The sequence below is a fragment of the Sinocyclocheilus grahami genome, unplaced genomic scaffold, assembly GCF_001515645.1.
Source record: "Sinocyclocheilus grahami isolate Dianchi unplaced genomic scaffold, SAMN03320097.WGS_v1.1 scaffold1005.1, whole genome shotgun sequence".
NCBI lineage: Eukaryota > Metazoa > Chordata > Actinopteri > Cypriniformes > Cyprinidae > Sinocyclocheilus > Sinocyclocheilus grahami.
Genome location: NW_015506184.1, coordinates 196,816 through 222,338, shown reverse-complemented (window position 1 = coordinate 222,338; position 25,523 = coordinate 196,816). Strand labels below are relative to the sequence as shown.

General features: G+C 34.8%; 1 pseudogene; it reads left to right on the top strand.

The window, feature by feature from the left end:
* LOC107565494 (von Willebrand factor D and EGF domain-containing protein-like) overlaps positions 1–25,523 on the top strand; it is a 63,546-nt pseudogene that overhangs the window by 15,905 nt on the left and 22,118 nt on the right.

The following is a 25,523-nucleotide window of genomic DNA, read 5'->3' as shown; positions in this document are numbered from 1 at the left end:
TTTCCAGAAAAAGTAACTAAGTAATGCAATTTGTAAATTTTTCAAGGAGTAATGCAGTATTGTAATGCATTACTTTACTTTAAAAAGTAACTTTCCCCAACACTGCTCACAGTGTAAAATATATTAGATTTGACTGAATGCACGATAGACTGTATGATACCACATTGACATGCAAACTCTCAGTCATGTTTACTGTGAAACATATGCAGTTCAAGTTTCAATTTCTTGGCAAAATTGTCTAAAAAGTAAACACAGACCTCATCTGTTTGGAAAAGAGGCTTTTTTTCCCTGCAAAAAGATTTTAAAGCGCTCGGTCTCCACAGACCATCGGTCTGTCAATGCAGCAGATGTTGTCATTGTTGCATTGTGACACAGTTTGAATGAGAAAGTGTTTTGTGATGGCTAAATTTATCTTGATTTGTAATATTCTGATGTAGACTCTTGACAAATTGCCACTAATGTCATTGTAACCAGCTGGCAGGGAAATGGGATCTTTTACTATCATGTGCATTTAGTTTAAGATTTAAGCTGAAGTTTAATTTAGGTAATTGATGAAGTAATGATTTCAGATGTTGGATAGACCCAGTGTATGCATGGACAGACAGTGAAAAACAAATATATTAATGTATATAAATTAATAATGTATTATAAATAATATTTTTGTCAAATATAAAAAATATATAAATAATAAATATAAATATAAATGAACAGTTTTTTTCTCTTTGTAGATTTTTTTTCTCCATCTTAAAAAAAAACATAACATGATATTTAAAAAAAAAATCTGTACTTGACACTACACTTGATTTGACTTACATATTTAAGGGTCAACATGACCTGATTTTGATGATTTAATGTTTGATGGTTTAATGTTTAACATTAAATATGTAAGAATTTAGGTGATTTTCGTTTGACCCCTGCAGATCGTTTTTGCCTCAGGGGCGTTTGTACGAGCAGATGTCAGTGATTGGGGAATGAGTCTGTCCGTCAGGGCTCCAAGTCAGGACTTTAACGCTACCAGAGGCCTGTGTGGGTTATTTGACCGAAACAGCCACAACGACCTCCACCATCCTGCAGGCACAAGCTACCATGACAAAAACCTAGAGGAATTTGTTCAGGGCTGGAGGTGAGAAATGCTTTTTTAACATCCATGTAGTCTATATTTTCACTAGAAACAATATACAGAGTTTAAGACAGGTAATAAATCTAGTCAGGACCAAAGCTAAGGTCCTCTAAGGCTCCTCAACTCCAGTCCTGGAGGGCTAGTGTCCTGCAGACTTTAGCACCAATCCCAATTTAACCCACCTTTATGTAATTCGCAAGTAATTCTGAACACCTAAATTAGCTTGCTTGGGTGTGTTTGGTTAGGGTAAGTTTTAAACTCAGGAGGACACTTGCCCCACAGGACTGGAGTTGAAGTGCCCTTCTCTAAGGTATACCTGTAGATTCAACTAATGGTCCTGGTCAGAAATATGGAGCTATAATGCTGGTAAGAACTATGAAAATGTTCAGATATATGTACAAAAATTGTCACACATTTACAAGCTGCAAACTTCCAAAAGATGCCAAATAAGTAGGAGTAAGTAGGAGACTTGGATAGCAGTTCGGTTTCAGATTACAGTTTGCATCACCATTTAACCTTGATTTGCACATTTTAATGTCAAATGTAATTAAAGCAGAGGAAAGTCTCTAATCTAATGGGCTAACCTTTCTCGAACTCTAAATCCTCTCTTGACGCAGTGCTTGAGGGCTTAATTCAAAGGCTGATTTGAGACAGTCATATTTTTGTTTTATTTCTCCGTGTCAGGATCACGCCTGGGGAGAGCCTGTTTGACAGCACGCCACCTGCCGTGGATGAGGAGATAAAGTGGAATTTCTGTGCTTGTCAAAAGGGATACAGCCTTTCCCTCCATTCAGCACGTGCCTCTGAAGGCCTATTAAACCCGCCTCCCATCTCTCGCTGCCTATCTCACGACAACACAGATTACACGTCCCTATTCCCCTTCAAAGATGCCACTGCAGAGTATGGCGTCTCCACCCGTAACGTCCAGAAGCGGGAGGTGTTGACTGAAGTGTCAGAATTATGTGTTAAACTGAAGTCTCAAGTGTCCCAAGGTCTGGCAGAGAACTCTCCTTCTTTAGAGGAGTTAGAATTAGACTCATTATTTAAAGTTGACGCTCCTCGCTTGAACGAATCTAAGGTGCCCTTACCAAGCTCAGGTGGAAGGCCTAAAAGACAAACCCTTGACTTTTTGCCCATTTACACCGTCCAGGCCCTAAGCCAGACTGACCTCGAAAGTTTTGCCTACTTCTTTCCAGATGACCACCGCTCTTCCAGCCGTCCAGCTGCCCACCCTTCCTGGCCGATAACTAGTGGCCTCACTTCTGCCAAAGCGTTGGAGGTCTGCCAACTGGCCTTGGCGAACTCAACCATGGGCACAGTATGCAAGAGTCTGCTGGGTCGGCGCCTGGAAGAAGCTGTGGATCTCTGCATCCTGGATCTTCAGTTGAAAGATGATTTGGCCTGGGAGGATGCCCTTGTGTCCTTCCTGGAGAACGAATGTGAGCGGAAGTGGTTGGAGAACCGAACCCAGCGTTCTCCGGAAGCTTCCAGACCATTGGCGGATATCGCAACAGCCCTACGTTGTCCGAATTTATGTAATGGGAATGGGGAATGTGTAGAGTGGGGATGTCAGTGCTATCCAGGCTACAGCTTTTACGACTGCAGTCTCACTATCAGTAAGTGACCGTTTTGACCTCCATTCTTTTGCTTCAAATGTTATCCACAGGGATCCTCGATTATCAGAAACATTCTAGGCTGAACTTATGGCAAAATAGCTATTAATAAGAAGCCATATGGGGTACTACAACATGTTTTGTGTGACGTGCCTGCAGGGGGGGGTTTGAACAGGAAACACAGTTGTGGATCAAAGTTATCTTTGAGGCTTTGTTCGGGTGACTGGGGAACGTCCACCTTTGTTCTCACTCTCTCTGGACATGATGGAGTCATTTGAAAGTGTTCTACATAAGATGTGTGGTCTGAGAGGATATTTATTGATCAGAGGTTGTTCATTCATAGCCTGTGTGACTTTATGTATCTTTTAAGTATCTAAGATGTTTCTCATAAAGTTGAAACACAAGTGAGAAAATTGTTGACTTATATAAGAGAGCAAAGCTATAAATTCAAAAGTCAGATGTAGTATTTTCTTTAGTAATTTGGTCTTGGGGGATTGGTATCTGTTACTTTTATAGTTTTTATAGTATATTGGTAGATTAGAGCACAAATCTGTTACATTGTTGAGACTCCATTGAGATTATAAAGGTATTTTTCTCAGAAGGACAGAAGAACCTCAGGAGAAGTTTTCAAATCCTTGCAATATCAATTCCTGCTCCTGGAGATAAAGCGGGTGCAATGTGAGCAGTACATAACATTTTGAAGGAAATGCTGCTGAACATATAATTTTTATTTCCTCTATAGATAACTCTAGGGCTCCGGAAATATGTCTTGTGCGATAGCAATTGACGTAACAAATGCAGCAATTTATCATTGCATTTACAAGCATTGGTCTGTAATTAGATGACTGTCTAATGTGATGTGATGTTGCATCTCTATGGGTCAGTACTTTTGCTGCTCTTTTGTCCAAATGTGTGTACATTGTACATTGGCACAAGTACAGTGTTCACTACAGCTGCCATTACCAAATGGTGGCCAAGGTGCCAGAGCATTTCTGTGGCATTAGATGACATTTTTTCCTCTTTTCATCAAGTATGTATTTTTAGAGTCTTGTTGTTTGTTGTATGCTTTCAATTCCTTTTAATTTTATTTGCTTTGGATGCTGTTGTTCTGCATTCCTTGTCCTTACACTCGGCAAAGAATAATTTCCTACTCCCTCAAGCATGTCTTCAAAGAAACCGCAGATGGCGTGCGATTGAGCAAGTGTGTTTTTTATTGATTATGTGAGTTATTTGAATTGGTGTATGGAACTCTTTTTCAAACGGCAAAGTCATTGAGTGTGTTTATCGACTGATTGTTTCTGGCAATAGCGGCAAGGCACAGAAGTGCCATTAGCTTTCCCAGCCAACCTTCATTTCAATGAGATATTGTTATGCAGGTATGCTAACGCCTGGCTCTGTGCCAGATGCCCATGCCGGCTCTCTGATTAGCATTGGGATCTTCGCTAAGCCGTTATCTCCCTCAACATTTTTTGCATGCTCCCTGGGGCTGCCTCGGTGACGAAATGGGAGTTTTAACACAAATTAGCGAACAGATTAGGAGCGCTAGAGGGCTGTTTATCACAGACTGACGTTTTTCAACCTCTCCGAGAGCGAGCTCTGATTTATGGTAACCGCGCTAGGATCAACGTGCAAGGTAGCACAGGGAGGACGGCTAGATAAATCTGCTTAATTGCCCAACTGATCATCGGCTGATGCCTCTTCCACATCTGGGATCGCCATCCATTCGGTTTTTTTTCGGAAGTCCATGACACGTTTATGCCTAAGCATTTTCAGTTGACTTTATTTCCACTTCATCTAATCAAATGTGGATTTTAGCAGGGCTTCACTTTTTTATTTTTGGCCTCGTGATTTGTGAATATGTTAGCATGCTAACATACTACATTTATTTCTGCTGAATATAGCATGTACACTTTGTACTGTATGCATTTTTTTTGTCTTGGTGACCTACTACATTAGCAAAAGAGTGGAGTATACCACAGAGCACACTGTATCCCACAATGCATTGTGCTCTGACCTTCCATTTCCAGATTGATGAATAAACTGGAGATAATTACTGACACTACATTTTCATTGCTTGTTGATTGGACGCCCAAAAAAAGTTGAATAAATAACCATTTTTTATTTTAAGTACACACCACTTATTGTTATTTTTTTAAATAGTATGCAATGAATTCTATGCAATTAAATTGTCTTCCTAGTGTCCTTAAGTTGGTTTACTAGTTAGCACATATACTCTAATACACAGTACTGTGCTGCTCATTTGGACAATGTGACTTCAAATCTGGCTTATGATGGCTACCGATCCATTTTTGGTCTTTTCTTTACTATGCTGCAAATAAAAACTGCAATAAGGGGGGAAAAAAATTAAATATTAAGAATAGCAAATGCTGGACTAATGCAGATCCATGACCCTTTTAAAGAAACAATGCGTCCCAAAATGAGATTTCCGTCATTATTTTCTCCCACATTGTTCCAAAACCATTCCATTTCATCGTTCCATTTCAATTTTCGCACATGCCAGAAAACTGCACATCACATATGGAGCTTTTCCACTGCGTGGTACGACTCGGCTCGGCTCAGTTCGGTTTGCGTTTCCACTGCAGTTTAGTACTCAAAATGAGATTTCCGTCATTATTTTCTCCCACATTGTTCCAAAACCATTCCATTTCATCGTTCCATTTCAATTTTCGCACATGCCAGAAAACTGCACATCACATATGGCGCTTTTCCACTGCGTGGTACGACTCGGCTCGGCTCAGTTCGGTTTGCGTTTCCACTGCAGTTTAGTACCGCTTTAGAGTGGGCGGGATTACTTTTCATTTCGCGTCGCCCCATCAAGCTCTCGCTGGATCTGCTCCTTGGCTATCAACGAGAGGAACGTCTGTACTTCCTCAACAGACAACAAAACAGCCACTTTTTGGTTGTTAAAAAAAGGTGTGCTCGTTCAAAACAGTTGCGTTAGATACTTCGCTGGCTGTGCTGATTTAAATCTAGCGGTTCTGTTGTGTTTGTGTTGCAAGTTCAGTGACGCAGGTAGTAATGATTCTCTCTGGCCAATCCATGATCAGCAGAGTTTACACGTCACGTTTTGGTAATGGTAGGGTTCACTTGGAACCTCAACAGAGGTGGTACTAAAAAAAGCACCAGGTACTATACCCAGTGGAAAACCCCCCAAAAGTGAACCGTACCGAGCCGTACTGTGCCGTACCATGCAGTGAAAAAGCACCAATATTCTTCTTAGTCTTGTGGCACATGTTATGCTATTACTGCCAACATGAAGGGTGTCCGGAATGAAGCTGTACTACTCTTTATTTCATATAATTCCAGGTAGAGTAAAAATCAAGTCTATTGAAAAGGCAATCAGACCGGATTCAATACCTGTGCATATCTGGGTTTCATTCAGTAGTGGAACAATCTGGAAAACCTCACTTTTGCCTTTATTCAGCTGTGAGGCAGGGGTCACATTCTGTAGAAAGGACTCCTCTTAGATTCATCTCTGACTTTTTGTTTTTTTTTATACAGCAGGTTCAGTGAGTCATCCCGATCGCTCCTCATTTATCATTTCTCTTCAAACATAAAGCACCAGCGTTCGCCCTTGTGGCAGAGATTAAAAACTCCTGAATATCTCTCACGCTCTCTTCCTGGCCGGTCAGGGACAGTGTGTGAGAGTGTGTAAGTGTGTGCGTACACTGCGTCAGTGCTTGAGGCTTGTCTGGTTCAGATCTGCATTTTAGGAGCTCGGGAACAGCCTGAATCATGGGAAAATCTGAAAATCACCTCACTGACCTGCTGAGCTGGACATTTTTGATCTCCAAGGCGATTAGGAGGGTATATGTGTGGAACTCCTGCAGTGAGAGTGAAGTTTTTTTTTTAAGGTCCTAGGTTTTGTGGCTTGTTTTGAAGCCATTATGATCCTTGTTTCAACTGCTAATATCTTTTTAATGGTTAGCTAATTGATTAGCACATGATGTCACATAACATTTTGAAAAGGTAAAGTAAATTTCTATATATTTTAAACATTATTTGATATAATAAAGGCATTTAAGTCTATATATGTATTACAGTTTATAATTATATATTTTAAGAAATTGTTTATATAGTTTATATTGCAGGCTGTATGTAGACAAAGGCATAAAATATGCACATTTTGGAAAGGTAATTTTCAAAAGTGAATTTCTATATGATTTTAAACAGTTTATGAGATAATGCCATTAAATGTTAATAAACAGCATCTATATAATAGATTTATATTATAGTTTATACTTATAGTTATACTCATAGTTTATATTCTATAGTTTATACAGGCTATATGTTGATAAATGCGTAAAATATGCAAATATGAATGCAAAACATCAACGTCTTTACCGTTTATGAAAAATACAGCATCAAAAATAATATTTTTAATACTTTAATATTTTTCAATATATTTTATTTGTATTATTTTTAAGCTAACAAAACATTTAATAGCATATTTTCTTTATCAGATGTGGTACTTTCATTGCATGACTCACAAATTTGTCTTCGAAAATAATTTAAAATTAACTTAATTGTCTTTGATGGTAGTATATCTTTCCTAAACAGTGTTAGGGGGGTGATTTGTTTTTGTAATTTTATTATCACTTTTTTACCCAGTGTAAAATTACACAAAATGAGACCATCTGGAGGAGGTTCTTTGATGAGGCTAAAATTCATTAGCACTCACTCTGTGCTTAATTGTTCTCCTCCGAGGACCATTTTCTCTGATATCTCTCATTGTTTTCCTTCTCCATTTTTAGATATTTACTACACTTCTGGCTTAGTTTAGCATCCCAACCTCAGTACATCCATTTTAGTTTGCATCTCAGATATGTGATTTAAATAGACTTCCGCCCCGCGGAGATCCGTACGTAAGGTTATGCTCTGGTAATAAAAACACTGATTTGAAATGAGCCCGAGATGGGAGTGATAATGGCATTAATCAAGCGTAATGCAGCCACGGTACAGTCATTTCAGCCTGTCGCTGAAACTATATTAAATGTTGTTGTGTTTTATAAGGCCTGAGAGGCGCCCCAAACAAGCTTGTATTTACTCGTTTGCATTATTTAGGAACCTCAGTTATGGAGAATGTTATTTTTCCCAGCTCTAATTTTACCGTAATGTTTGCCGAATGAATCCGTTCCCTGTTTAATGACAAACGCAGGCTGGCAAGGTCAGAATCCAGCAGTCTGAATATTTAGTGATGTATTGTATAGCTTAAAGCCGGGATTGTTTTGTTTGTTTGTTTGTTAGTGGCGATGTACTTGGAAATGACTTTCGTTTGCTTTAACTGCGTCTTTCAAACTGCCGGTGTTGCATTTTTCCATTTGAGTCTCGTAAACTTTATTCACTGGTGGTTTTTGGAAAGGACGGGGAGCGCACATTATTAAAGTCTTCACATAAATTTACAATGGCGTTTTCGGGTTTAACAAGACTCCCATAGTGGCTTTTCAATGAATCAACAATGAGTAGACGGCAGACTGTCATTTTTGCAGGCTCACTCGACTGAAATACTTTTTTTTCTGTGAGGTTTTGAATGAGGTTGTTGAGTTGAATGACAAAGAACACATTGGATTTGACCCTATGACCCAGAAAAGTCTGTACTTTTTCCATTTACTCCCCAAATTGCTTTCTACCAAGCAAGTGTGGGTATTTATGTGTGTAGGTTTGGTTGTCTTGAGCAGTAAAACTGCAGCATCAAGGACACGCCCTTAACAGACCATGCCCAGCAAACAGGCCACACCCATTGGATTGGCCACGCCCTCCTATACTTAAGGAGAAGTTGCTAAAGCAACCACTGCTGCTTATGCTCTTTTTAAGGTTATGTGAATAAACCTTAACAATGCAAACCTAATGATGTTCTGTAATTTGTTTGTTTTCTTTGGTTTCCTCAGGTCAGCCTATAGAAATCACAGATCTGGAGAACGACGGTTTGTGTGACGTACGTGAGTTCGACTGTGACAGCGTGAGGGTTTTTGGGCTGGGTTTCATCGACTCACCTGGCCTTGCATGTCTTGTAACCAGACTAAAGGTGAGACACAAATTGTCACTTGTGTTTATTAGGCAACTTGTATAGAGACGAATTTAGTATTTTATACATGGGTATTTTATAATTTTATTTTATAATTTTATAAAACTTAAAAAAAAAATTCTATCAATAATTAAATCATTTAAATATATATTTTTTTATTTAATAATTTAAAAATAAGAAATAGTCTCTTATTACTATAAAGTCTCTCATATAAAATATATTTTGTATAATACATAATATTATAGTATAAAATGTATTACTTTATAAAACTTTTATTGACTACCGTGATTGTATATATATATATCATTTACTTTTATTATATGAAAAAGAGTAGCCAGAACTATTTTTTTTGTTTCACGCATGAAACAAATTCGTTCTGGTTTGGAATGACTTGCATGTGAGTAAATTGACAGGATTTTCTGCTTAAGATAAAATTATGCATTTTTTTGGCCTGCACTTGTAAAAAAATAAATAAAATAAATGGGGAAAAAATTAAAAAGGAATTGTGCATAATTATATTGAATGTGCGCTTGTTGTGTACTTCGAATGCTAAAGTATATACAGTATTAAAAAAAAACTTTACTTGCAGATGGTATATTAATAAAAGTCATTGTCATGACTATTTCTTAACATGCTTAAGTACTCTTTTATGAAGTGTACTTTGTCAATATCAAATTAAAAGTTTTTTTAAAGTAGCCCTACATTTAAAATCAGAATGTTTTAATAACCTTTTGACTTCGCTTAAATTGCTGTAATGACTATTACACTAAGTATGTTTATTAATATTATTAATTAATTTATATATTTTTTTATTTAAATTTTAGTTAAATTTTTTTTGTAATTTTGTTGTCTTTTTTGTAATTTTTATTAGTATTTGTCTTTAAATTGTCTATGTAGTTGGAAGTTATATATACAGTTATATAGCTTATATTTTAAATTGTAATGTTTTTTTTTTACTATAATAGCCTAACCCTGATAATTACAAATATATTTAAATGCATGGCATACAAGTTCAACAGAAATGACAATAAGTATATTTTAGTTTACCTAAATAGAAGTCAATAGAAGTAGTTATGAAATTACAAATAAATATGTACTTAAGTCATACTTAAGTGAGTCAAAAAAGCACTTTTAAGTTTAACTAACTGAATATGAATTTAAACTATAATAATGCATTTACATTTAATTGTACATAACAATTAAGTGTCCAAAAACATTAGATTCAGTTCACACTTAAGTATATTCTTTTAAATATTATTTCTTCATTATTATAATGTACTTCTTTTTGGGTGTCCCTTTCAAGAATAAATAATTAATTTTAATTGATATTTTTTAGCACATGAATGGAGTTTGGACCCCTAAAGAGGAAGGCAGGACCAAAGTGTCCTTCCTGAGCTCTAAAGCGGTGGACTGCTCCATCCCGAGACTCGGCAACATGGCCGTCGACACGATGGACTTCATGGCCAGTGAGCAGCCCTATGCCAGATGGGAGATTAAGGTACCTGTCCATCAATCTCAGGGACAGGGATCTGTCCGAGGGTTCATGTGATTGATTTTCCACTGCCACTTTTTGCGGTGACTGAATTAATCAAAATGTCATCGTTCAGATAAAAGCAGGCCATCTTTTTCGAAACTTTCCATTGTGATTGAAAGATGAAGCGGCCATTGAATTGAGAACGTTGGTGAAATGCAATTATGCAGGAAGTCTCCTTCACAGTTGTGGGTTTTAACGGTTAAAATCAGCTTGAATTTATGCCGGCCACATCCGCTGTTTGAGGCCAAGCTAAATGACGCGTACCGAGCGCTTTAAAATATTATATCACGTCGAAATCGCCGAGCCGTGAGATGGAGGTGAGCTTTTCCATTCCGAATGACAGCCATAAAGGCAACACAATCATTTTAATCATTTTTATGCTTTGACGGCCCATATAGGAAACCAATTTGGCTTTATCTTTAAGTATATGGCTAACATAAACATTAAAAAGTTCGTAAACTCCATTCAGGTCTTGCGATCATTGACCTCGGCTCTCAATCCCAAAGTGAGGCTTGATCTATGTGTGTACGTGCTAATGAGTGTGTTTACTGATGTAAAAAATGGATGGCCTGTGATGAGGAGAATCATTAACATAAATTTAAATGTTGAAAGAGCCACAGGGTGTCTCTGAAGGTCAGCGCAAAGACGTATCCGTGAGGTAATACATCTTGAAATCCACCTAAACTCCTGCCCGCATTAATCTCAAAGGTTTGTGGGATTAACACTCACTGAGGGGGTAAAAAATTAACTTCACTTTTGGATTTACACAAACTAGTGCTGCTAAAGACACTGAAGTCTGAAGTATTACAAGAAGACGTACTTTTTTGCATCACCTGCCAGTGGCGAATGAGCTGAGGTTTACTGACCATACATATTTCTTATTTCACATTATCCTTATTACACATTTCTTTTGGTTGATATGGCAGGCCAAATATTAAGCTGCTCTGCTTTGATGACTCAAATCAATGTTCATGTCAAGTTATTGAGCTTTTTGGTAAGTAGCCATATAATAAACAGCTTTATGTGGAATCAATCAATCACACAATTTTATGTTGTCAGGGTTTATTTTGGGATAAATAATAGTCGGTTGACTTAAAGACTATAGAATGCCCAAGACGTGTCACTCGTATAGTTTTGAATGGGGAAAAATGCAACGCTCAATATGGCCACTCAATCGCAGTAAGCCCCGCCTTCTGAATGAAAGAGCCAATCGCTAATCGGTAAAGTCAGTGCTTCACTGCAGCTGCCATTAGAAGTGTCCCGGTTGCTATAGAAACAGTCAGCGCTCTGAGACGTGCGCTCAGGACTGCGCATGCTGATCTAGCCTGAAAAATAAGCTTTTTATAACACTATTTGAGCAAAAGTAACAACATTTATGACACAGTTGTTGTCAGATTTCTTTGGTGATTTCAAATAGGAAATTTAATTCGTAAGCTTAGTGAACAGTTTTGGAGAATTTGATGTTTCCCCATTCAAAGAGATAGGAGTTGCACTTGCATGCCCGAGAGGCGTTTCAAAGATGGCCGCCGAGTGACATGACTTGTCTTAAAAGGACTTTGGTTGACTGCATATTAGGCTTTAAACAATTAAATAATTTTATTAGTAGTACTATATTTACTCAGGATAAGCATCTAAACCTTTCTAATTCTCTTTTTCTTCTTTAGGTGACCAATGATGGTCGTCAGTACAGTGAGGGCAAATTTGTAACCCTTTATGATGGTATTTGCCAGCTGTGTGTGACTGCATCTGGACTTTGCGAGCTGAAGGTAATGATATTTAATAGGGCTGAGTTCTGACACAAATTTCACAATTCGATTCGATTCTCATTCACAAGCTTTCGATTCGATTCGAATCAATATCAATTATTTTGGATTTACAGTATATCAGGTACAGTCAGGGTGTGAACTACGGGGGAGATAGGGGGAGCTCGGCTCCCCTTAATAAGACATGGGCTCCCCTGAAAACGTGATTTGGGAAATTTTGGGGGGTCTCCAAAAATATTGACAATGTGTTATTTTGACGTGCAATTTCAGTTTTGTGTAATGTGATCATCGTGGATTATTATGTGTAAAATTGCCAAAATATAATTAATCCAGGCATGACGGCGATTTAAACCTAATTCACTTCAATAAAGATAACTATACATGCTATTCTTGTCATGAGCATCAAGGTGTGGGGGGCGCTGCGGTGCAAATTCCACTCATGTTTAGTACAAGTTAACTCACAGATTCGTAGAAAAAATATAAACGTTGGACTCTGTGGTCAATTCTGTGTTAAGGTAAGGCATGTTATTCGCAATTATGTGTTGTGGCTGGATTGTTATAGGTCTGCATGACTCTCGATGTCTTAGGCCTGATTAAACGGAGGAATTATGGTATTCTTCTGTAGCCTGACGACGAGTAACTTTAACCATTGTTCATGTGAACTCAAAGACAGCCTGATGCTTTGTTTAGTGTCTATTTGTGTGTTGGTGGCTGTTTGCTGGTTCACCTATCAATTTGTTTATAGACTATTTATGGGTGGCTGTTTGTTGTTTCACGTATCAATTCGTGTCGATAAAATATAATAGGGTAAATCCTGTATGGTGATTTATCCTATATAGTGCTTGCATAAAGCAAGTAGTGCATACACTTGTAGCTGTTATGTACCTTTGTAAGTCATTGTAAGCCCTCTTTTGAGGCATGCGCAAGCGCACGAAAAAAAAGTTGGCACCCCAAAAATCCACGGTATAGTTCAAACACTGGGTTCAGTACTTGCCAAATTTTCTCAAGGAAAAAAAAAATCGCTCAACAAATGCTGAAAAATATACTACATTACTATAATATTGAAGGTTAAAATTGACTGATTTGTAAGCTAAAGCCTACAACTGCTAAAATTACACTTAATGAAGTTTTTAAAATAATAAAGTTACAATTACATAATGATATTTTTACTTCAATTAATTTTATTTTAAATATAAACATAGCTGTCATAAAAAAAAATGATGGATTTATTCAAACATAAATTAAACATAAGAACAGTAAAAATTTATAATGAATATGTTATATTGTGCATATATTTAGCAAAATGCCCCTCTCTACAGTTTATTTTTCTGGCTGACTAATGAGTTTATGGTCACCGAATATGTTTATGTTTCTGAGGTAAATGTGACGTTACGTGACATTGTTTACAAGACATTATATTGACGTCTTTGCACGGCTGAAACACTGATTGAGTGATTACATGAGACAGGACACGGCTTGTAAAGTTATACTCTTTCTTTTAACTTACCTTCGGATGTTTAGTCATGTTTATTTTATGCCGAAACTGGTATTAATGTGGAGGAGATGACCAGTTCACGTGCGCCTCGCGTTACTGCATCTGTTGAACTGAGGCGCTACTGTGATCTGTCACTCCACATTAAACAGCGCCAAAACGCTGCAATACAATGGACAGAATTTAAAATCTGAGAATTTGCTTCATATTAAAAGGACCAAAGCACAATGCTTATTGCGATTTATTGGATGGGAGGTGCCCTTCAATGTTCAGTCCATTAACTGAAAACAGGCTAGACTAATCGATTCTTAATATTTAAGAATCGATATCGTTCCGTAAAAAAGAGAATCGATTCATATCCAGATATTGATATTTTTTTACCCAGCCCTAATATTCAAACACTTATTAGTAATATATGCGTAAATAGACCTATAGATTTTGAATGGTCCTTCATTTCTCATATTTTGCTCACAATTAGCACAAAAAAAGTGAAATAAAAATACACATACACATATGTGCATAGTATTTCTCCCAACTAGTTACTGTATGCATTGTAACTATATTTGCATTGTCAGAATAAATAAATAAATGTAAACTAGGTTGTTGGCTGTTTATGACAGAAATACTGTGCTTTGCAAGTCAACGGTGATTATATATTATATTAGATCACATATATTATGTATAATATTTTGTATTAATTATATTTATTATTGATAATTAATTTATAAGACATTTTAATTTATAAGACATTTTACATACATTTTCACATACAGTTCTTTAATAATAATAATAATTATTATTATTAGTAGTAGTAGTAGTAGTAGTAATATTAGTAATGTCTATTATACGAATGTAAATAGAATTATGAATATTATTAATCACACACACACACACACACACACACACACTAATATTATTAACAAATAATATTCCTAATTATTTTTTACATGTGTATCTTAATGATTATTAATAATAATATATAACATTGATAAACATTATATTATATTATATTATATTATATTATATTATATTATATTATATTATATTAATATATATATTATATTATATTATATTATAATACATTTCTTAATAATAAGATTATTATTATTAGTGTTATTAGTGTTGTTGTTAATGTATATAATATGAATGTAAATATGTTAATAAATATTATGAATTACACACACGCACTAATATTATTAATAAATTATATTTAAATTATATTTTACATGTATATATTACAAATTAATAATAATAATAATAATATAAAACTGATAATAAATATCTATATTTTATTATGTTACAAAATGGAAGAAACATTGATGGTACTGCTGATGGTTTTATTTTAAATACTTAAGTTTATTAAAATATATTAATACAATTTATGAAGATATATCTCTATAATTCTCAATTTCAACGAACAACAATATATGAATATATAATACATTTCTTAATAATAAGATTATTATTATTAGTGTTATTAGTGTTGTTGTTAATGTATATAATATGAATGTAAATATATTAATGAATATTATGAATTACACACACGCACTAATATTATTAATAAATAATATTTAAATTATATTTTACATGTATATATTACAAATTAATAATAATAATAATAATATAAAACTGATAATAAATATCTATATTATTATTATTATTATTATTTGTGTTATATTATTGATAAATTAACAAAATATTTGCACAAAACAAATGCAAAAAAACTGTTATATTACTGCTGATGTTTGATTTGAAATGCTTAAGTTTATTAAAATGTATTATTAACAATTATGAAGATCTCTCTTTACTATTATTATTATTATTATATAAAATTATTATTATTATTATATTATATTTATATTATTATTATAATATATTAATTATTATTATATATAAAATAGAAGCAATATCATTTATTAATATGTATTAATTCATTAAATATCACAAATATCCACATTTTTATTATTTTAACTTCGAGATACATTTAGTTTGATCTGAATTAATTACAACATAATGTGGTGAACAATATAAGTAATGCATTTCAATACAGCAATTGTTCAGAAACCCCTGTTTTATTTAAAGCCGTTTAAACAGATTCTAAATTGCTTTTGAATGAAGGTTATTTGTAGTACTGTGTTTAAAATCATCCATAATTGTTCCCGCACAACTTCCCTCATGGCCCTTCTGTTCATTTGTCCATCTGTCCATCGTCCTGCACTTTATATTCACTGTGCACAGTCACACTTCCAACACTAATAACCTGGATTCTCCACCGGAAAACAAGACGCAGAGGATGTGAGTTTACAGACTCAAAAGGCAAAAAGTCTGTCATAGCCGTTTAGTGTCTAAACTGCTCTCAGTGCGGCAGGACAACAGTGATATGTGAGGCCACTGGGGTGTGCGCTGGAAAAACCCGGAGCGTGGATGTGGAAAACAGACAATATTATTCCCAACATCGAAACCAGAGACTGACTAAGTAACCGATCCCTTGAGCACCTGATGTCCTCCCTTCTCTCGCTTTCTTTCTCTTGGTTTTCAGCTGCCACATAGCGTGTAATCTCAGCATGAGAGATGAGTTATCTAGCTGGATCAGTTTGGTCTGTGTTTATCTTCTCTGCTTTTCCGCGGATGTCCTCCGGGCGTTACGACTTACACGTCCCTCTGGATATTAAAATCTTGAAATATAGAGATTGTATCAGTGCCAGGCTTTATGCTTTGGTGATTTATAGCAAAGACGGCTGAGGTTTATCTCAACGGTTTGACAGAGGAAGTTGGCTTGAGCCGCAGTGTAACCGTGAGCAGTAGCAAAACATCTCCACGCTGGTGGATACCGCTGGAGCGCTCAACAGCACAGTTCAATAACACACGAAATTCTGTCTTTCCTTCTTTCTTTTTTTCTTTCTGTCTTTGAGTTCTTTCTTAAACTTTAGCATGAACAACGAGAAGGTTGTGAGTTCGATTCCCAGAAAAAGCACAAATTGAATGGCGCTATCGATAAAAATGTATGCAGGAATAATTATTAGTTGAAAGTCATTCATTCATTCATTCACAAATTGTCTTTTCAATTTAGTTGACTTTATTCACTATAATTGTGAGTTTTACTTATGTATTGTACTTGTATTTTATTTATTTAGGGCTACAATAGTTTTGGATTTTATAATACATTTATTTGTTCTATTTTATTTTTAAATTTAGTTTTTATTAGTTTTCACTCTATCATTGTTAGTTTTAGTTTTCTAGTTTCTTTATTTAGTTTAGTTCGTTAGTTAGTATCATTTGAAACGTTTTTAAGTTTTTCCATGTTTAACACAGGTGGGTTTGTACAGCATTGTTATGGTTACAATGAATAAAACTAATAAACAATTCAAAATAATTGTCATAAAAATAAAATGAATTATATGCACATTAGATACAAATCTTAAACTAAAAATAAGTAAATAAATGAAAATTAGAAATGTTGCCTTGACGGCTAAAATCAAATGAAACTAGTTGAAGTTGAAGTAATAAAATTACTAAAACTGAAACAGAAATACATAAATTACGCATAAATAGAAATATTTTAAAAAGGAAAAAAATATATTACAAATGACAAAGGCAAAGCAAACAGGGCATAACAAAATTGCTAAAACAAATTTAATATGCAAACTTAAAATATAAAAATAAAAGCTCATTTAAAATATTAATAAATACTATAATGGTATAGAAATGCTAATAATAAACACTGGGGTTGTAAAGGTTTCAAACTTTCTATATACCATAGATCAAAAAATAAAATTAATTTGTGGGCATTGTAGACGTTTTAGTTAGTCCTGGAGTCATGACATTATGAGACTTTACTTTTAGATTATTATTGTTATTTCATATTCAGCTGTTTTTTCTTTTGTTTTGTTTTTAGTTTAGTTTAGTTAAATTCGTTTAATAATTTAGGTTACTTGCGACTTTTCCCTGTTTGTTTTTATCAGTTGAAATGTTTCATTTTGTTTAATGTAATTTAGCTTGCTTTGTTTTCCCAGTTGTTTTTCATATTCAGTTTTTAGTTCAGTATAATGCAGTTTAGTTTACTTTGTTTTAACGTTTGTATTTAGTTTTCATTACTGATCATTACACCTCTCTCTCTCTCTCTCTCTCTCTCTCTCTCAGGAGAGGATGTGTAATATAGATGGGATGTGTTTTGCCGAGGGAGACTCCAGCCCTTCCGTTCCTTGTCTCCGGTGTAACTCCACGACCTCCAAATACACCTGGTCCATTAATCAAGGTAAACAGTCAACATGAAAGCAAACTGAGATCTGATGACATTAGCACACAATATTGAACATGATCTGAACCTGTAGACACTCACACAGCACAGCATTAAGCTACAAATAGTTACAAGTTTTAGCAGCTTTGGGACTCGACCCACTCTCTCTCTCTCTCTCTCTCTCTCTCTCAGGAGAGGATGTGTAATATAGATGGGATGTGTTTTGCCGAGGGAGACTCCAGCCCTTCCGTTCCTTGTCTCCGGTGTAACTCCACGACCTCCAAATACACCTGGTCCATTAATCAAGGTAAACAGTCAACATGAAAGCAAACTGAGATCTGATGACATTAGCACACAATATTGAACATGATCTGAACCTGTAGACACTCACACAGCACAGCATTAAGCTACAAATAGTTACAAGTTTTAGCAGCTTTGGGACTCGACCCAACAACCTTCTGCAGTACAATCTAATTTAAAGCTAAATCAAACAAAGATAATGACATTTACATAAAGACACAAAATACAAGCTGTAGTCTTAATATTCAATATTCATAATATTTAATTAATATTAATGTGGCAGATGTGGGTTTGAATCCCATTCCTGCTATATAAAAAAGCTTTTAAGAACTGTTTAGACTGACTAAATGTGACCTTAACAATGTGTATTTAATTGAACATTGCATGAGGCCCTTACTTTGTCAGTTATAATCAAACTGTAAAAGGAAGTAGGGTAGATCTGAACAGACATGCTGTTTTGCTACTACTTTCAGTATGTTTGAAGTTAAAAGACCACAGCTTAATAACAGACCTTATTACAGTAGCTAAATAGAGACATTATATGGCGAGTCAGCTGGAAAACGCTCGCTGTGAATTTCAATTAGCTGACATTACTTTTTTCTCTGATTTTACAGCCTTGCAAAAAACTTTAGTTTTGGGTTTATTAGCACACTGAGAAGACTGGGTCTGTAGTGATGAGTAATATTTCAGTAGTTTTTTTTTTAAATACTGTTTTCGTCTCACTTTTATAGGATATGGAATATTTGACTGGGATGATGGGATAAAGTGAATTTACCACAGTTCAGATGTGTTGTTGACCGTGATGCAAAGTGTCCTAAATATTAATATGCCTTTACTGTGGTAAAAACACATTGATGCACACCCTTGTGTCTTGTTGATTTTATATGCCAGCATATATCAGTTGATTCTATAATGTCAATAAATAATTTAGCAATAAACAATGTAGAGTTGTTACAAATGTTTGTTTATTATGTTTAATATTAATATAATAATATATCATATTATGTAATATTAACATTAAACATATTCCCTAATACAAATTGTATTAGTAATTAGTAATTAATTTATAATGCTTACTGCTGATAATAATATAATTATTATTAGCAATAATAATAATAATAATAATTTAATATATTTATTATTATCATCATCATCATCATCATCATCATTATTATTATTATCATTGTTGTTGTTGTTAGTGTTGTTATTGTTATATTCATTTTGTTTTTAGGTATATACCACACTCTTTCAATAATAATAATGATAATAATAATAATAATGTAATATATTTATTATTATTATTATTATTATTATTGTTGTTGTTGTTATATACCACACACTCTCTTTCAATATTAATATTGATGATGATAATAATAATAATCTTCATCATAATCATCATAATGATAATAATAATAATCATCATTTAGCACAAACTCTCTTATATTATTTGAGTTTGTTTGTTTTCTTGTTTGTTTAAATATTAATATTATTGTAATTATTGTAATTATTAATTAATTATAAGTAATATCATTATCATTAAATATTGTGTATTTAAATAATATAAACATAATAATCAGTAATTATTGATTATTGGTAATTATATATTGGTAATTTTTATTAAAGGGGTCATATGATGTTGCTAAAAAGAACGTTATTTTGGTTCAAAAAACATTATTTTCCACATACTGTACATTATTGTTTCTCCTCTATGCCCTGCTTTTCTGAAACGCGTCGATTTTTACAAAGCTCATCGGTCTAAAAGCGAGGTGTATCCTGATTGGCCAGCTATCCAGTGCGTTGTGATTGGCCGAATACCTCAAGCGTGTGACAGAAATGTAAGGCCCTTACCATACTGTCAGGCTGGGTCCTGGAGCGACGATTCAAAAACATTAAAACCCATTATAAACGAGGCATTTGTAGCATCCAGTAGGGACATAATTACGGATTATAATGATTTATACTGTCTTTTTACGTGTTGCGTTGCATTGCGCTGCGTAAACAAAACCATGTCTGCATTTGTGATCGGAGAAATTACAAACTACAAACGTTACTCTACATTGCTCAAAACTCACGTTTGAATCGTCAATGGCAAATTCTTTAAATATAAAAAAATTTACTTACAGTCTTTGAGTCAGAACAGCCGGCATTGTAGTCTACTCTACCAGGATCAGGAAACAGTCCTCCATAAAATGTGCTGCACACATCTGAATATTTGGGTTGAAGTGTTCTGGAACAGTGTTGTAAATACAACTTAACCACCGATTTCTAGTCGTGTCCTCTTTTGGAAGGCCAAGCAAAGTAGTTTCTGTAGGATCTATGTCTCATAACAGACCAACCTACAGGATGGAGACACGCATCAAACCCTCACATTCCATGGAGACAAATCAAAGGACTCCCAGTAAACAGATGCAGTGGTAAACTCATGCAGGGTCAGGGAAGGTGAAGCATTTCCTGGACTGTTTGGCTATCTCTCAAGACATGCCAAAGAAGACAGTACTTTCACAGTGCTTAAAAGCGTTTTACGGGCTTTCAAGGAACAGATAGAAATACCCTCATGACCAGTGGACGCATAAATTACTAAACTCCGATCAACAAAAGAGACAATTTTATAGCTCCCTGTCCCGCAGGAGATTCTCCAGTAGACGCTCAGGTCTGACCTGAGAGTGACCGAAGGACCCTTCCCTTTTCCCCCGCATTCCAAAGGAAAGAGACAAGATTTCGTTTGACAATCGTTGCTAATCATTGAAAGTATAAAATCAGCAGAGCATAGAATCACAAATAGTAGGTTGTATGTTGTATATATATGCTTGACGTGTTTCATGTAATCGGTGCAACTTTAACCAGTGTTTAATTACCCCTTTTCATCAGCCACAGAGTCACCTCAGCTATCAACCAGCAGAACGCAAGTAAACAACAACTCTCTAATCTGAACTGGTGAATTTAGATTCGCTGCTCTGTGAATTCTTAAGGTGAATTTCCATCACTCGTGAAAACGAGGTAGAACTATGAAACTCAGAACTCCATTAACAGACTTTCCTTCCTCTGAAACTATGTGTGTATTGTGTGTTTTAGCTTAAGTTTATGTAATCTAGAATAGCCAATAAATTTCAGGTTTCATTTATAAATACTAAATTGTCTGGTGTCATATAATTTCTGTGTCAACTCTATTGCCAAAAGATCCTTGCTTGCTACCTAGCTCGTAGCTTACTCATAATAATTACCTCTCTTTAAGAGCTGACAAATTATAATAAGTGTGTTAACCGTGGCCAAGAAAACACATATTTAATTTGTTAAAATATACTGAGAATCACCGGCTCGCTGGATGACCCTTGATTTAAAAGTATAAACTATTTAAAGTCAAAGTCAGTTTTGATCAGGTGGACCTCGAATTCTCAGATCGAGTTCTTTTAAAACCTGAGCTAGAAATAAACTTGAATGAATTAATAATGATTAATTCCCTTACAACTGAGTAAAATTATTACATTTCGCTTTCACAACGAAACGCAGCGTCACACACGGTGGGCTAGAGTGAGCGGAGGCCTAGAGTGAACAGAGGCCGGGGGCTAGAGTTAGCGGCGGCTGGCTAGAGTAAGTGGAGTCCAGCTTGAGTGAGCAGCGGCGTGCGGACTTGCGGCAACCACATGTGATGACCCCGGGCTGGACTCCGCTTCATCCACGGTGAAAGCTGATCCGGCGATCCACAGCGTGAAGTTGATGTATTTCCTCAGCGACCAGCACGGATCAGCTCTAGGCATGACGAAGCGGATATCATCCTCTTTTGGAAGACCAAACAAAGTAGTTTCGCTTTCACAACGAAACACACAGCGCCTTCATGACATGGCGGCAGCAGCAATACTACAGCGAGAATAAAAGTTACGCCTTCTTTCTTTGTGTGAACATTTGGGCGGCGTTATGCAAATCTTCCCACATCGTGACGTAGACATGTGGGGCGTGTTAGAACGAGCCGTTTTAGGTAGGCGTGGTTGACTCTTAACTTTTATAAAGAATATCTCTTTGGATTTGAGACTTTGGTCTTTGCAACTTTACAGATCTTCTTTATGCACCAAGAGCTTGTAACACTCCAAAGAAAAAGGAAAATTTGAAATCGCATCATATGACCTTTAATCATTATTCATAATCTTCTCAATAAACAATTGTAATATTGTTTATTGTTTAACTCTATTAATATAAAACTCAGCTGATGTGCATAAACAATGTTCATCTCATCTAATCACATATTAGAGCCAGTTGTTTATGGCATTTTAATTAAGATTTATTCACCTTTTCACACTAGGAGACCAGACACTATCTCTCTAAATCATTTTTAAGAGTAAATATAAAAATATTTTACTATATACTGTATATGGGGACTCAAAAGAAAATTCTTCACAAGTATAGCAAAACAAACACACACGCACACACAAGTTGTTATTATTAGGGAGTTCTTTGGAAATCATGTTGCATTTGAGCACAAACTCCCTCTTCTTTAACCACAGCGCTGTGTTCAGAGAGAGAGAGAGAGCGATGACAGCAAACATCCGTCTGTTTGCCTGCGCTGCAAATGAGGGCCGGACCGATGCTATCTGACACTCCAAACACATTCAGCTTTAAGAAAGATTACAAGCATTCACCTCACACCCACTTATCTTCTGCTGGTTATTTCCCTCGTGCTTTCTGCCGTGCTTTTTCATCATTCTGTGGCAAAATTGAGAGTCCGTTCATTCATGCAGACAAATTACATTTAGACGAGATGATCATCAGAGGAAAATCTAGAAATGGAAATGTTAAGTGATTCAAGTGAGCATTCATACTGCTACAAGTAGCGTTACATAACTGAGAAAATCTGCGAAATAGACATCAGACCATTTTGAAACAATTAACATGTGTTTTTTGTACTTGGTTTGCATGTTTGCATTTGTGAGAATAGCAACATTATGTTTTATCGTGTTATTTTGCATTGGATTTGTTTACTTTGTGATGTCAGAACAGATTTATGGATCCATTTTGTTGTTAGTCAACATTTCCCAGCCAGAAACTCACAAGCTCGTATACGTCATGCTGCTCGTGAATGAGATTTTGAATATGAGTGACATATTGTTGCAGAAAATGCTTTCATATTTCAAGATCAGGGTCAGTTTATTTTCTAGGGTTTTGTTGTGGATAATTGCATGTCACTTAAGATGGATATTTTTTACTCAGTGTTGCGGGTTTTGTTTATCAAGGTTCACACGAAACAAGAAGTGGGAAATAACCGTCGGATGCTAATGCATGATGCTGTAAATCTGATTTTATTCCACAAATGTCATCATGCTAGGTATTACGAAAACAGATTTTCCTTGTGTGCCTGTTTGTTCCATGTGAGACATTTCTCATTTTGCTCTCAGAAATAACATGGCCAAAATTATATATATATATATATATATATATATATATATATATACAGTGGGTACGGAAAGTATTCAGACCCCCTTCCGTACCCACTGTATATATATTTATTTATTTATTTATATAAATGGTTATTTATTTAACAATAAATAATAATACAATCTATTACTCTTTTAGCACTTAGATGAGAAATGTCTAATTTTGCTTTCTGAAATCCTGAGGATTATGAGTTAAAAATTTATACATTTGTGTATTGATGTATCTTTATGCGTTTGTTTGAATTAATAAATATTTTTATTTTTAATTTATTTGTTGTAATAAATATTTATAATAGTAAAAATTATTAAATTATCAATTAAATTGATCAATTAAAAAAAAAAGTTGAAAAATTCTATAAAAATCAGTTTTCTCTCCTACATTTTGCAGTTATTGAAAAGATGAGACATTTGTCATTTTGCATGCTGAAAGCAAAATCTGGGCCAAAAAAATGTTTTTGTATAATTATTTATTTTTTATGTTTGATATGTTTACTGAAATTTGTAATAATAAAAATAATTTTAACAATAATAAAAAAAAAACTTTTACAGTTTGCAGTTAATAAACGGATAATGATAATAAATAATTTAGCCAAATACAATTGTATTTCATTTCAGTCCAAGTACAATGGACTACAATTAATGAAAATTACATTGCTAAATATTATCAGACATATTCATCAATAAACAAACTATTTGACTGACAAATATTGCCTAACAACTGAAAATCAGCTCTGGGGATTGTTAATTCATTCATGTTATTCTGTCTTGCAATTCCCCTCTCATTTCCTCAGCTAATCGTCCACCGGCCTTCCACGTGCCACAGGATGGCCTGCAGACCTTTGTAGGTGAGAACTTTGTGTACCAATTCACAGCCACGGACCCCGAGGGCTCGGCCCTGCTCTTCCAGCTGGAGACGGGGCCCCCTGGGGCCTCAATTTCCCCGGCCGGGCTCCTCATCTGGAAAGTGGACGAGGAGGAAACGCACAGTTTTCAATTTACTCTGTCTGATGAGTGTGATGCCCAGAGCAGATTTACCGTGGAGGTGAGAGACATGGAGAAACTGATGCCTGACGAATTTTTATGTTCGGGTCAAATGAGATGCAAACTTTAGTTTTGTAGAAATAATGATTCAAGCCTCTTCTGGGATGTCATTTTGTGTGTGTGTGTGTGTGTGTGTGTGTTATTTACTCACCCTCATGTCGTTTCAAACCTGTATGCTGTTATTTTTGTCTAATTATGTGAGTTTAATTTAATTTAATTTATAAATTAATTATAGAAAAATATAAATTAATCAGTGTAGTGACACAACTAATTTATGATATATATATATATATATATATATATATATATATATTATGTTTGAAATGTTTAAATTAATAAATAATTATAATTATGTCAAATCTGATTGTGTTTAAGTTAATAATATAATTAGTTATATTTGTTCGCTTTATGATAACAATTGATGATGGCCAATTTTGTTTATTTAAAAGTATAAAAATATATGATATGTTTAAATTAATAAACGTTTATAATAATAAAAGTGATTAAAAACTGTTTCTGAAATAACATCTCCAAAGTATTTTTGTTTGCTATTTTTATTTATAACAACTTACTAACAATAGTTAAAAAAAGAAAAACATATTTTAGTGGCATAGGAGTGTTGCATTTCCAGCAACAAGCTATTTTTTTTTCAGTGAGCATTATTGTGGCATTGCATATTGTTACATCACATTTTTGTCACATTTTATTGTGCGAGTAGAAGCAATAATGAAATATACTCTTTTAAACTGTTTTCGCCATTTTATGTAGGATTGGGAAATCAGATTCATTTTAGTGAATCAATTTGTTCATCGCTTTGGATAAAAGGTCTTCTAAAATGAATAAATGTAAATGCCGAGCATGTATATTCACATTCCATGATCTCATTCAAAGATTGGTCATTTATTCATTGAAAGATCAAATTAATCATTGAAACAGGACTGGATTATAGTCCTG